We start from the raw sequence: 13,830 nt of genomic DNA on the forward strand, positions 1-13,830 counted from the left end.
CAGGGATTGGTTTTGGATCCTTGATCAAATATAAGTTGGTTGTAGATGTTTGGATTGATTTCTGGTGTTTCTATTCTGTTCCATTGGTCTATCCATCTGTTTCTGTACCAGTACCATGCTGTTTTGATGACCACTGCCCTGTAGTATGCCCTGAAATCTGGTATTGTGATGCCTCCGGCTTTGTTTTTGTTGTTCAAGATTGCTTTAGCTATTTGAGGTCTCCTGTGTCTTCATATGAATTTCAGCATCATTTTTTCCAGATCTGAGAAGAAGGTCTTTGGTATTTTGATTGGTATCGCATAGAATCTGTAAATTGCTTTTGGGAAAATGGACATTTTGATGATATTGATTCTTCCAATCCATGAGCATGGAAGATTTTTCCATATTTTGATATCCTCTTCTATTTCTTTCTTTAAGATTTTGTAATTTTCATCATAGAGATCTTTAATGTCCTTGGTTAAGTTTATTCCAAGGTATTTGATTGTTTTTGTGGCTGTGAATGAGATTGATCTTAGCAGTTCTTCCTCAGCCGTGGCATTGCCTGTGTATACAAAGGCTGTTGATTTTTGTGCATTGATTTTATATCCTGCTACTTTGCCAAAATCTTCTATGAGTTCCAATAGTCTCTTAGTAGAGTTCTTTGGACCCCCTAAATAAAGAATCATATCATCTGCAAAGAGGGATAGTTTGACTTCTTCCTTCCCAATTTGTATCCCTTTAATTTCTTTTTCTTGCCTAATAGCTCTGGCTAAAACTTCCTGAACTATATTGACTAGCAGTGGTAAGAGTGAGCATCCCTGTCTGGTACCAGATCTCAGTGGAAATGCTTCCAACTTTTTCCCATTCAATAGGATGCTGGTCGTGGGTTTTCCATAAATTGCCTTGATTGTATTGAGGAATGTTCCCTCTATACCCAGTTTGCTTAGGGTTTTCATCATGAAAGGGTGTTATATTTTATCAAAGGCTTTCTCTGCGTCTATTGAGATAATCATATGGTTTTTCTTCTGCAGTCTGTTAATGTGGTGTATCACATTGATTGATTTGCGAATGTTGAACCATCCCTGCATACCAGGGATAAATCCCACTTGGTCTGGGTGGATGATCTTTCTGATGTGTTGTTACATTCTATTGGCGAGAATTTTATTGAGGATTTTTGCATCTATGTTCATCAGGGATATTGGTCTGTAATTTTCTTTCAATGCTGCCTCTTTCTCCAGCTTAGGAATTAAGGTGATGCTGGCTTCATAGAAAGAATTTGAGAGGATTCTCTCTTTTCTGATTGTTCTGAATAGTTTGAGAAGAATTGGAGTTAGTTCTTCTTTAAATGTCTGGTAGAATTCAGCAGTGAATCCATCTGGTCCTGGGCTTTTCTTTGTTGGGAGGGCCTTTATTACTGTGTCAATTTCTGACTCAGTTATGGTTCTGTTTAGGTTTTCTATGTCTTCCTGGTTAAATTTAGGTAGGTTGTATGTATCCAGGAATCTATCCATTCCTGATAGATTTCCTTGTTTGCTGGCATACAAGTCCTTGTAGTAATTTCTGATGATTCTTTTTATTTCTGTGGTGTCTGATGTTATGTTTCCTTTTTCATCTCTAATTTTATTGATTTGAGTCTTTTCTTTTTTTATTTAATTGGGCCAATGGGGTGTCAATTTTGTTTATTTTTTCAAAAAACCAGCTCCTCGTTTGGCTGATGCTTTGTAATTTGTTTTTTAGATTCAATCCTGTTGATTTCTTCTCTGATTTTAATTATTTCTCTTCTCCTACTAGATTTGGATCTGGTTTGCTGTAGTTTTTCTAGATCCTTGAGATGTATTGAAAGCTCATTTATTTGGTGCCTTTCCAATTTCTTGATGTAGGCACCTATTGCTTTAAACTTTGCTCTTAACACTGCTTTTGCTGTATCCCATAAGTTTTGGTATGTTGTGCTGTTATCCTCATTTACTTCCAGAAAGTTTTTGATTTTTCTTTTAATTTCTTCTATGACCCATTGTTCATTCAGGAGCATGTTGTTCAATCTCCATGTGTTTGCATATGCTCTAGGGATTCCTGAGTTGCTAATTTCCAGCTTCACTCCCCTGTGGTCTGAGAAGCTGCATGGTATGATTCTAATTCTTTTGAATTTGTTGAGACTTGCTTTATGGCCTAGTATGTGGTCAATCCTAGAGAAGGTTCCATGTACTGCTGAGAAGAGTGTAAAATCTTTAGCTGTAGGATTGAAAGTTCTGTATATATCTGTTAGATCCATTTGGGCTATAGTGTTGTTTAAATCTGTTTCCTTGTTGATCTTCTGTCTGGTTGATCTGTCTATTTCTGAGATTTGAGTATTGAAGTCCCCCAGTACTATTGTATTGGAATCTAAGTCTCCCTTTAAGTCCCTTAACATATCTTTTAAATAAACTGGTGCCCTGTAATTAGGTGCATATACATTGATAATCGTTATATCTTCCTGTTGAATTGATCCCTTAATCATTATATAGTGCCCCTTTTTGTTTCTCTTAACTGTTTTTATGTTAAAGTTTATTTTGTCTGATATTAAGATGGCTACGCTCGCTCTTTTTTCATTTCTGTTGGCATGGTATATCTTTTTCCAGCCTTTCACTTTCAGTCTGTATGCATCTTTGTTAGAGAGATGTGTTTCTTGTAGGCAACAAATAGTTGGGTTGTGTTCCTTAACCCAATCAGCCAATCGGTGTCTTTTAACTGGAGAGTTGAGGCCATTAATGTTCAAGGTGACTATTGATAAGTAGTAACTTTGCCCTGCCATTTTCCCAAAAATATTTTCTAATATATGCTTTGAACTCCCTGTGATCTTTTGCTGTGAGGTTTCTTTCCTTTACCTTCTTTCATATTGATGACCGTGTTTCTATGTTTCTATGTATAACACATCTTTAAGCATCTTTTGCAGGGGTGGATGAGTGGGGACAAATTCTTTCAATTTCTGTTTGCTATGAAAGGTTTTTATTTCACCTTCATTCACAAATGAGAGCTTTGCAGGATATAATATTCTGGGCTGGCAATTTTTCTCTCTTAGTACCTGGGCTATATCTCACCATTCCCTCCTAGCCTGTAGGGTTTCTGATGAGAAGTCTGCTGTGAGTCTAATTGGAGATCCTCTGAGAGTAATCTGACGTTTCTCTCTTGCACATTTTAGAATCTTTTCTTTATTTTTCACTGTGGTGAGTTTGATTACAACGTGTCGTGGTGAGGTTCTCTTTTGGTCATGTTTACTAGGGGTCTATGAGCTTCCTGTACTAGGATGTCTCTGTCCTTCTCCAAACCCGGGAAGTTTTCTGCTAGTATCTCACTAAAAAGGCCTTCTAATCCTTTCTCTCTCTCCATGCCTTCAGGAACTCCTAGAACCCTAATGTTGGTTTTTTTTTTAATAGTATCCTGTAGATTCCCAACAATATTTTTTAGATTTCTAATTTCCTCTTCTTTTCTTTGGTTTGACTGTATCCTTTCCTGTTCTCTGTCTTTTAAGTCCGATATTCTCTTTTCTGCTTCACTGACTTTGTTTTTAAGGCTCTCTAATGTGTTTGTCATTTGATCTATTGAGTTATTCATTTCATTTTGATTTCTCTTCACTATCACACTTTCCTGTTCTACTAGTTTCTGCGTTTCATTTTGATTCCTCCTTAAGATTTCATTTTCATGAGAGAGATTTTCTATCCTGTCCAGTAAGGATTTCTGTAGTTCAAGAATTTGTTTTTGAAAACTTCTAATTGTTCTTATCATAAATTTTTTTAAATCGGTATCTTGCATTTCTTCCATCTCATCATCTTCATAATCTTGGCTTGGGGTGTCTTGTTCATTTGGGGGCATCATAATGTCTTCCTTGTTCTTGTTTCCTCGGTTTCTGTGTTTGTTGCTTGGCGTTGTAGAGATATTCTTTGGATTCTTCTTCCCTCGCTGTGGTGTTTTTTTCTAGTTATACTATGACTGTATTAAGTGGACTATCTGCTCTTGAAGAAGCCTTAGAGGCTTGAGATGGGTGTGGCCAGAGAGCTCTGTTTAGATCTTCAGGGTTAAGGGTGTGCCAAAGGTGACACACTCAGGTTAGGCGTGGTAAATCTATCTCTCTCTCTTTTTATTCAGAAGGGAAGTATTTCCACACAGAATGAGTGGAATTGAAGGTAGTCAGCTTCCGATCTCTGGCTCCTGTGGGTATAACATTCATCTGCTCTTTCCCAAGGACCACACAAAGAATCTATACTGCCCTTAGTGTGGGCTCAAATTCTCCTGCAGTCTCCCACTGGGTTGCCAAGGTTACCGAATTGTAGCATCTCTGGAGAGTACTCATGTGAACTCCGTGAGTTCTCTCACCCACCATCTCTTTTTTCACTATCTCAGTTCATTAGCTCCACACATTCACTAGGTCCTAACCTCCTGCTATTTCACCGCCCCCTCCCCAGAGTCAGATTTTTCTGTTTGGCTGAGGTCACGCAGCTTTTATGTATGTCCAAAATGGTGCCTGCTGTTTGTCTTGCTCGCCTTTGCGAGGTGAACTGAGAGAGAGAAACTCATTTTGTACTGGTCCCCCCACCCCTTTTTTTCCTCTCTCCTCTAGTTAGCCTGGTGAACTTTCCCCAGCAGGGCTTCAAGCCTCGTTCCCTCTAGGCTCTTTCTGCTGTTTCCCTGCCAATGTCTCGGGTTACTGACCTCACCTCCCCTTCCAGCGCAGATGCGTAGACTCCGTGGCTAGGCTTCTGAGCCATGGGATCCTTGCTCTCTCCATAGGTCGTCCGTGTCACATCTACTAGATCTGGAAGAGTTTCCTCTGCAGTTTTTTCCCCGAGCCTTTCCCTGAAACTACAGTAACTCCACTTTTATTAAACCATCTTTTCCTGGACTATCAGTGTGAGTCCTCACTATTCCTCCATCTTGGCTCCGCCCTCCCTCAAACCTAGTGTGTTTTAACTGAAGTCCAGTTTGCTGCAGGAGACATGTGACGAATGTTTAGAGACATCTTCGATTGTTGCAACCACTGTAGAAACCCGCTCCCCAAATCCTAGACTCACTTATTTATTTTTTTATTTTTTAAAAATTTTTGGCAGGCGGAGTAGACAGTGTGAGAGAGAGACAGAGAGAAAGGTCTTCCTTTGCCATTTGTTCACCCTCCAATGGCCGCTGCGGCTGGCTCACTGCACTGATCTGAAGCCAGGAGCCAGGTGCTTCTCCTGGTCTCCCATGCAGGTGCAGGGCCCAAGTGCTTGGGCCATCCTCCACTGCACTCCTGGGCCACAGCAGATAGCTGGACTGGAAGAGGAGCAACCGGGACAGAATCCAGTGCCCCGACCGGGACTAGAACCCGGTGTGCCGGCACCGCAGGTGGAGGATTAGCATATTGAGCCATGGCACCGGCTTAGACTCACTTATCTGACATGCAGCAAACCAATCTCTGACTTCAAGGTAGTAGAAGAGAGTAGGTTCTTATTTTTGCAAAGCAGAGTAAGGAGTGTAGGCAGCTATTGCTTAATTCCTAACTTCCTGAGGGATTCTGGGTAAGGAATTTATCCTGAAGTTGGGATTGAGAGGTGCCTGTTCAGCACATGTGCAAGTCTGCTTGCTCTGCAGGACTTGAGGCACCTCCTCCTCCTCTCCTGCCTTGATTGGTCACTGATAGGATGTGTTCTCTTAGGAGTTTGGAAGATGGCAAAGTGGGCTCTGGCCTGTCTGGGAGCTACATGGAGCTGGCATTTTGTTTGCTCAGAGCTCTAGGTTCCTATAGAGAAAGTCCCTTAAGAGATGATCTAAGGTCAAAATGTCACCTACAGAGGAGATAAATGGCCTCATGTGTTTTGTGATCTGGGATCCTGTGGGGCAGGCTGGACCCAGTGTGCCGCTTTAATCTTAGGAGGTTGATTTGCAATCATAAAACTTTAAGCTAAGGGAGGGAGAGTGAGACCAAGGTCTAAAAGTACCTACATGAGACACTGTATAGGGGCTTGGTTTCACAGTGGGGGCTGGGGGTTCTGCTTGCTCTATTGGGTGGGGGCCAGGGTGCTGCTGAGCTCATGCAGTGCCTGGAGAGCGTTAGCTGTGGAGAAGTAGTCAGCCTCGACTGTCAGTGGTGCAGGGGTTGAGAAAGCCTGTTCTAGGCCTGGGGTTATCTTTGGACCCTTAGTGTTTGTTACATAGTCACACCATCCAGTGCTGGGTGAGGTAAGCTGATCCAGAAACTCCTGGTGATTAATAGATTTTTCTCCAACTAAAACACAGAGAGCTGGTGCCTACTTGTCCCCAAAGGTGCCATGTTTCTTTTTTGTCTTGCGAATTTTCCACATGCCTTGGTAGTGACTTACTGGCTCAGTTTCTCCTCTGACCATATATTCCTCATGTATAGGATTTGCTGCAATTAAAACTCAAGGAGATTGAGATTTGAGAAGAAGCTCATGGATGAACGGTTCACCCTTTTCATCAACCTCCCCACCTCCTGCGGTTTTCTTCTGCTTTTGCCAGAAGCTTTGTGATTCTCTCCTATTTGTCGGTTCCCTCATCCCTTTATTTCCCAGTCTCTGCCGATTGCTCCGTTGTTGAAGAGCAGCGGCAGAGGCTCCTTGAAGCACTGAGAACTCTCGTCTCTGGGGAGCAGCAGCAGGATGTGACAGCCAGTGAGTGACACCATCACTGACAAGTCCTTACGCCTGGGGCTGGAGAGGAACCGGAGTGGAGGAGTTGCTTTTAAATGTTAAATGATGCACAGAATGCAGGAATAAAGTAATGACCATGTTGTAATTCATAAGGTACTCCCTTAACATTGTCTAAGATCAGACCCACTCACTGTGGTAGAGGCTGCCTGTCTGCCTTCCCCAGAGTGTCTCCTCCCATATTCCCAAGTGATGATGAAAGTACACGCTGTCACCCAGGGAACACGCTCTGTTCCCCAGCTTCCCTTGCACCTAGAAATGTCCTTTGGCTGAATTCCGCCAGTAGGACAGGAATGGAAGTTCCATGTGACACCTCCAGCAGTGCTCCAGGGAGAGCTGGTGGATGTCCTTACCTCTGTATCTTCTTCTTTCTTCCATCCTGAAGATAACTGTTACAGCTGGAGGTCCAGCCAGTATCTTGGATCATGAGAACTAGAGCTTTAGCTAAGGGATTCCTGAGGTCTTATCGGCACATTACCTTCCCTGAACTGGCTGTCTTTGAACTTTTACATGGGAACAAGAACAATGTTGTGTGGTTTTTAAAGCCATGATCACCATCAACAAAATACTGTTCTAACTGATGTCTAGGTCAAGAGCAAGCAGCCACAGCTCTCTTGATTTCTGTCCTCAAGAGTGTGTGAGCCTCACAAGACCCAGAGGCTTGGGAATGTTACCCAGAAAAGTGCCCAGAGAATGTGGAGAGTTTTACCTTTACACAAAGTAAGCACTCAAAAAGTGTGACTAATGTAGGGTGATGAAGGTAACTAATTATTGAGAGTCTGCCGTGAGCCAGGAACTCTGCAAGGCCAGGCCAGGGTGGCTATGAACAGAGATGGAAATTCTGGGTCAGCAACTTTAAGAACACACAGAAATTGAGAGAGAAGGGCTCATAAATAAAGAATCACAATTGGTGATGATATGCATGGTGGGATAATTTGAAATATTAATCAATTCTCCTATTTCCTAACTCTCCCACTGCTCCAACTAATGTGGTGTCACTGCTGCATGTATCCTTTTATATCCATTCTCCTCTTCTTTTTTTTTTTTTTTGGCAGGCAGAGTGGACAGTCAGAGAGAGAGACAGAGAGAAAGGTCTTCCTTTTTCCATTGGTTCACCCCTCAATGGCCGCTGCAGCTGGTGCACTGTGGCTGGTGCACTACACTGATCTGAAGCCAGGAGCCAGGTGCTTCCTCCTGGTCTCCCATGTGGGTGTAGGGCCCAAGGACCTGGGCTATCCTCCACTGCACTCCTGGGCCAAAGCAGAGAGCTGGACTGGAAGAGGAGCAACCGGGACTAGAACCTGGGGTGCTGACGCCGCAGGCGGAGGATTAGCCTATTTAGCTGCAGTGCCAGCCCCATTCCCCTCTTCTTATAGAGCAGTGAACCTTGTAGTTGGACCCACAACTTCCCAGCTAACAATATCTTCTAGCCAACCTGGTGAGGGCGGAAGTCATATGACTCTGTTCTAACCAATGGCGTGGGGCTTTCATTCCCCTGCACCGACCACAATGATCCCAGAGAGAGAGAGGTGAGAAATGAGAAACACCAAAGATAACTTCGGCTAGCCTGATGCCAGAGGTGCTCTTGCTCTCCACCCCTTGGCAAAGCACAAGGATGTGGCCCTATAATGCATGGGAATAAAACACATCCGTCTGGTTTGTCTGGATGTGAGTGTCTTGGAGATGCTTACAGAGATTCCTGGGGCCTCTTCAGGGCTCAGGCACGACAGGATGATCTTGTAAGGCCTAGTGGTGTCTAGCAGCTTAGTCTCCATAGCTCAGAGAGGATCTGGAACGTCAGAGAATTTCTTGAGAACCAAAGCTTCTGTTGGGGTGGGGAAGGAGGCTACATGGGCTTCCCACTGCAGGATGATGAGACCAGGTTCAGACATTCCCAGCCTGGATGTTTGAGGCCAAGGAAACCTCCAGAAAGTAGAGGCCTCCTCAAGCAAGGAGTTGGATGGTCAGCTGAGAGAGATTGAGTTTCTGGTGCTGGAGAGAATGAGGTCTAGAAATAGAACACTGAGTTAAACAAGTTCTGTATCTTTCACAGTCTGCATGTGCAGGCTGAAATTCCTCCCTGCTCCAAGCACAGGGGTTCAACACAAAGGGGTATCAGCCAGGGAGAAGCAATTACTTCTGTCAGATGAAGGCTGTCTCACTAAAACACATGTTGGCCCAGCTCCTCCCCCTAGAACTGTGTGGCAGTCCTGGGTGAGACTTGCGAGCAGATTCCCTTGGTTCAACTCTTATCTCTGCCACTTATTAGCTTGTTGGCACTGGGCAATGTTGGTTTTTTTTCTAAAGGTTTATATATTTCTTTAAGTCAGAATTACGGGGGCTGGGGAAGAGAGCCATCAATCTTCCATTTGCTGGTTGACTCCCCAAATGGCCGCAGAGGATGGAACTGGGCCAGGCCAAGGCCAGGAGCCAGGAGCTTCATCTAGGTCTCTCATCTGGGTGGCAGGAGCCCAAGCTCTTGGGTCATTTTCTGCTGCTTTCCTAGGCACATTTGCAGAGAGCTGGATGGGAAGTGGAGCAGCTGGGACTTGAACTGGCGCCTGTATGGGGTTCCGACACAGCAGGTTGCAGTTTAACCTTCTGTGGCACAGCGCTGGCTCCTGAGATTACTTTAACAGTGATGAACAGGTTCTCCTCCCACGGCCCCACCTGCCTTCATGCTGTGAAAGAGCCTGTGCGACTCCTCTGGCTGGCAAAGAGAAATGTGCTGAGGATACCTCTGGGGAGGATCCTTGTCTTCCACCTCACCTCAGGGCAAGGAAGCCACTCAGAGATGAAGTCTTCAGGAACTTGAAGGACTTGGAGCCTGGCTCTGAGAGTCCAAGAGCCATAGCTGTGGGTGGTAGGTGGCAGGTGGTGGGTGTATTAGACCTTGGATGCAATCAGATTGTAAAGCAGAGAGAGAGTCCTGAGGATCATATGCCGACCCAGGGGTTCTCAGCCTCAGCACAGTGGGCTTTGTGTTTGGAGAATCTCCCTTTCTCTCAGGTGGGGGTGGGGGCTGTCCTTTGCATGGTAGGATATTAGCAGCAGCCCTACACTTCCACCTGCTAATGCAGTTTCATCATCCTCACCCCTGATACCAACCAATAGCATCCCAGCCATGCCTGATGTCCGTGGGGGTAGAGTTGAGAACAGCTGGTGTAGCCCAAGGAGAAGAGTTAGACTGAGAGGACTTGAGGTGACTGAGGCTGATAGGACAAGCTGGGAATGGGGGCTGGTGAAGTGACTGCAAGGTGGAAGACCATGGAGCCTGTAGACCAGAGGGCTGGGCGACAGCATTCACTTCAGGTCAGTGCAGGCAGCTCCAAGGAGACGTGGCTAGGGGTTGATGGGTCTGAAGACCCCATTCCATGAGGGAAAGACTTGGCACCAGGACTCTGCCTCCCCCAGTGGGCACCAAGCCACAGCTATAAAACCCTGGGCAGCTTGGGAAGAGCTTGATTGAAGGAGCAGTGAAAGGCAGGATAAAACCACATCCCTCACAGCTACAGGCTTCCATACAGCTGAGGGAGGAAAGAACGAGTCATTGGCTGAAATTATTATTTGAAATTTGGACAGACTGGTCATTTTATTATCTATGAGGGACAGAAAGAACTTTGGGGCATCTATTAAGCTGCAATTTAGGGGCAGGGAGAGCTAATCCAACAGAACGAATTGAAAATCCAGTGAAAGAGAATACATTTGCATCACTGCCTGTACCCTGTTAAGTTCAGCTCATTCAATCAAACTGGGCCAGGAAAATTGTGTGTGCGTTTTTGTGCGTGTGTGTGTGTGTGTGTGTGAGTGTGTGTGGGAGAGAAGAAATAGAGAATGAACCTAAAGTCCTGTCTTGGTCATGCTCTGGGTTATCTGCACTTCTATTTCTCATTACCTGTGAGCTGTTCTGTCACTCTGTAAGTTGTGGATAACTGGGAGAAATGTAAATGAATTTTGATTTAAATTAGTTGATTGGAATACAACTAACTATCTTTTTACATCTATTTGTGATGTATGTGTGTTTTGTATAAAGTTTTCTTTTGAAACAGTGTTCACGTCTTAGTGGTTCCCTCATTAACTGAATGAGTTTGGCAGGGTCTCTGACATACATTCATTTTATATTTGTATGAGAGTCATGATTTTACTTTTCTAGACAAAGGATCCTTTAATAGCTCGTGACATTTTGGGTTAATCTGGGCTCTAGTTTGACACTTTTGTTTCCACACTCATTGCCTTAGGCCGCAACCCAAGACTACAGTGCCTTAAACCTAGCTCATTGAGCAGAGCATATACTTAGTGAGTGTTGTCATCCTTGGGAAGAGGGGGACAGAGAGTCGTTTGCACAGTCATACCTGATTTACATACCAGTGACTTTCACAGGAAGGGTGAGTGCCAAATGACACCATGACGTGTTTTTGTCCCCACCAACATTTCCCTGAAGTAAACATTTGTGCATGTACATGTGCTTGGCTACTTATTCTTTTTTTTTTTTTTTTGACAGGCAGAGTGGACAGTGAGAGAGAGAGAGAGACAGAGAGAAAGGTCTTCCTTTGCCATTGGTTCACCCTCCAATGGCCACCACGGCTGGCGCGCTGCAGCCAGCCCACTGCACTGATCCGAAGGCAGGAGCCAGGTGCTTCTCCTGGTCTCCCATGGGGTGCAGGGCCCAAGCACTTGGGCCATCCTCCACTGCACTCCCTGGCCACAGCAGAGAGCTGGCCTGGAAGAGGGGCAACCAGGACAGAATCCGGCGCCCAGACCGGGACTAGAACCCGGTGTGCCGGCGCCGCAAGGCGGAGGATTAGCCTATTGAGCCACAGTGCCTGCCGGCTACTTATTCTTTTAACTGGGTCTCTGCTCTCCAACTTTTCCCAGGAGTGGGTTTTAACACAGGGATGTGGATGATAGAAAACTGAGGCAGAACCTCTTGGGTACTTGGCCTTTTGAATAAGCTGCAGGAAACAGGAAAAATCCTCCAACTTCCTTAGTAATTCGCACTAAGAGCCTGTAGGGAGGGCTGCCTCAATTTTAATGGAATGGTCTTTAATTTGTACATTACTTTGAAAAGGAGAGACATTCACAGACTGGCAGATTTCCTCCATTTTCAATAATCTTGTAATACAATTATTATCTTGTATCTTCCTTTTTCTTTAAAAGCCCGAACATCCTAACAAAAGATAGGATTAAATGAACAAATTCCACTGTTCCGGGAGATCTGGGAACTCTTCTGGGCAATCTGGCCAGCCTCTCTGGAAAGGCAGTCTACCTACGAGTTGTCTAGTGAGTTGTTGCTAGAGTGGGCAATTTATCTTCTTGTCTCTGGGTTAATTTTGAATCTCTGTGTCTTGCCTGAGGGAGTACACATTGTTAACAAAAACTTAATGTTTTTTCGTTTTGTAAATCTTCATTGTTGAAGAACTGAATATAGAAGAGCATAGAGACTATAGCTGATACTGTTTCAAAAGTAAGATTGTGGTTTAAAATTTTATTTATTTGAGAGGGAGGGAGGGAGAATGAGAGAGAGAGAGAGAGAGAGAGAGAAAGAGAAAGAAGAGAGAGAAATTCCCATCTGCTGGTTCACTCCCCAAATACCTGCAATAGTCCCCCACTGAGGCCAGGCCCAGGAGACAGGAACTCAGCCCAGGTATCCCACATGGGAAGCAGGAACCCAGTTATCTGAACCATGACCTCTAAGACTCTGCTTTGGAAGGAAGTTAGACTCAGGAGCAGTGCCATGTGTTGAACCCAGGTACTCTGTTAGGGGACACAGGCATCTTAACTGTCTAAACCACTAGGCCAAGCACCCACCCAACTTGTGATTTATTTTTTTTTCTACAATGTACTTGTAGCTAGAATCTATGTTTCTCCCTTGCTTTTTTCCCCTGCTATTCCTTGCTGAGTCGGGCAGCTGTTGTCAGGGTCAGGGTAGCAGGCCACAGTTGTCCACAGGATCCTTCCTTTGGTTTCTTTGTGTCTGCATTCGTGGTCACTGGTGACAGGGGCTCCTGCAGACCAGAGAGTGATTGCCCTGTCCTGGGAGTCCCGGAACGGCCCTAACCTGGCCTCTCCCTGGCAGCACCACACAGGTATGGCAGGGCCAGCTAGGGTGCTGCTTCCTGAACAGTACATGCATGCAAAGCACCTGGGGCCCTGGTGGAAATGCTGAGTGTAATCTGGTGCCCAGGCTGCTGGTCTGGAGCATCCAGGGGTAACGGACCCCCAGGAGAGGGCCAGGTGGTCCACGCGTGGCTGGTCCACGGAGCCTTGTAGCGAAGCCCAGGGAGAGGTGCACGGCTGCATCTGGGTGCTCTTGGCATAAGGTTCTCTCGGGCTTGTGAATTTCCTGGGCCTCCAGAGCAGTGGGTCCACAAGAGGACAGGGGGCTGGTGATGGACGTTTTGGGGTAATCTCTGGGCACACGTGAACAAAGTCATGTGAGAGCCTTAACCACACTTTGCAGAGTGGGAGAAGACCCCAGCCCGACCATGGCTGAATTCCTTAACAACCCTGCAGGATCAGGGCTTGGAGGTAAAAATAAGCTGACTTACAGAAAAAAATGTGCTCTTTCTTACATACATTAAATTATGAGCCTAAATTTCTAATAACTGTGCTTATAATGTACACTTAAACTTGCAGCATGTTGCATGTACATTCTTGTCTTCTTTTCCTTCCACTTAGCATATCATGAGTGTTTTCCCAACTCATAAAATATTACCTGGAAATACCACTTTAATAAAAATAATTTATTTATTTATTTTAAAGTCAGAGTTATGGAGAGTGGGTAGAGACATATATAGAGAGATATTTAGAGAAAGGTATTCCATCTACTGGTTCATTCCCCAAATAACTTCAATGACCAGGGTTGGGCCAGGCCAAAGCCAGGAGCCAGGAATTTAACTAGGGCTTCCACGTGGGTAGCAGGGGCCCAAGCTCTTGGCCCGTCTTCCACTGCTTTTCCCAGGCAATCACTAGGGAGCTGGTTGGGAGGTGAAGAAGCCATTGCTCATGTGGGATGTCAGCGTTGAAGGTGGCAGCTTTACCCACTGTGTCACAATGCCAGCCCAGAAATAGCACTTTTTAATGATCCAATCTGTGGCAGTAGGTATCTGTTCCATTATGTCCAGTACTGCATCTTCAGTGGTTAGCACAGTGCCTGGTACATGGTAGAAGCTTAAGAATT

This window comes from Oryctolagus cuniculus, chromosome 11 (assembly GCF_964237555.1).
Source record: "Oryctolagus cuniculus chromosome 11, mOryCun1.1, whole genome shotgun sequence".
In the NCBI taxonomy this organism is placed as follows: Eukaryota; Metazoa; Chordata; class Mammalia; order Lagomorpha; family Leporidae; genus Oryctolagus; species Oryctolagus cuniculus.